The sequence below is a fragment of the Chrysochloris asiatica genome, unplaced genomic scaffold, assembly GCF_000296735.1.
Source record: "Chrysochloris asiatica unplaced genomic scaffold, ChrAsi1.0 scaffold00031, whole genome shotgun sequence".
Lineage (NCBI taxonomy): Eukaryota > Metazoa > Chordata > Mammalia > Afrosoricida > Chrysochloridae > Chrysochloris > Chrysochloris asiatica.
This window is the reverse complement of record NW_006408549.1, coordinates 2,333,613-2,335,034: the sequence shown is the minus strand read 5'-3', so window position 1 is coordinate 2,335,034 and position 1,422 is coordinate 2,333,613.

Here is a 1,422-nt window from a genome sequence, read left to right as displayed (position 1 = left end):
ATGGAACTCCCTGGATAATACAAACAGGTAGCGTGTTTGGCTGCTAACTAACCAAAAGTTTAGAGATTCAAGTTTACCCAGTGGTGTCTCAGAAGGTGATCTGCTTCCAGAAAAAGCAATCACTGCAAACCCTATGGAGCACAGTTCTACTCTGAAACGCATGGGATTGCTATAAGTCAGAACTGATTTAAGAGCAACAAGTTTTCAAGTGTTAACTACTATTACAAAATTCCCATCTCTGGTAACTCTTTTGACATTGCAGGAAATGCTCTTTGAAGGGCTCTGCTGAGTCTTGCCTGCTGTTTTCAAAGAATGATTCCTCTTCCTGTACACCACACACAGCCTGATCACCAGTGAAGGTTTGAGATGTTCCATTGGTCTGGGTGTTTTAAGAACCTAGCTCTTAGATTGTCAGGGTAACTCCAGAAATCTGAAAGGAAATCAAACACCAACCACACCTAAACCTTGAATACATAATCCTGGAGGCAGAATAAATAAAAAAAGAAATGCAAGAATAACTCTTTATTGTCTGCCAAACAAAATATCTTTTATTGAAGTCAGCTTTTTGAAATCTTGGACAGTGCATAAGTAGAGGCTAGTTCAAGTCTCAAAGAAGCTTCAGTTAAATGTTGTAATCTACATCCCGCAGCCTGGGGAGAGAGATCATTAACCTTATTGCTGTAATTCCATCACCACTTCCTCTGGAGAGCAAAGCACAGGGAGTGCAACCCTCAGTGTGTGTTTCTTAGGTGTGTGGCCAGTATTCTGTTACCACATACCCCCCTGGAGCCACCCAGAGTCTCAAAGTGAATTTTGCCCTTGGCTCAGTTCTGCCCACTAATTTGCCCAGTGGGAGGTAGGGGGAGGCCCAGAAAGTTCAATCAACCATTCTTTTTCAAAAAAAACTCCAAGAAGATAGAATGGGGGCCCCTAAACAGATTTCTCCACCTGGAGCCTATGAATATAACCTTACTTGCAAAAGGGTTTTTGCATATGCAATTAAGTTAAGGACTGAATGATGATGTAATCCTGGATTATCTATGTGGAACCTATATCCAATGACAAGTGTCCTTATTAGAGAAAGGCAGAGGGAGATTTGAGACACACAGAGAAGAAGGTCATGAGAAAACAAAGGCAAAGATTGAAGTGATAAAGCCATAGTCAAGTAAAGTCTGGTGTTACCAGAAGCTAAAAGAGAAGAAAGGAAAGATTCTTCCCTTGACCCTTCCAAGGAAGCACAAGTGATCAATCCCTTGAGTTCATACTTCTCTAGAACTTTAAAAGAATAAATTATTGTTATTTAAGCTACAGGGTTTGTGGCAATTTGTTATGGCAGCCATAGGAAACTGATACATCAAGATTGTTGTTGCTGCTGCAGTTAGGTACTGTTGAGTCGGTTCCAACTCACTGTTGTTGTTGTTG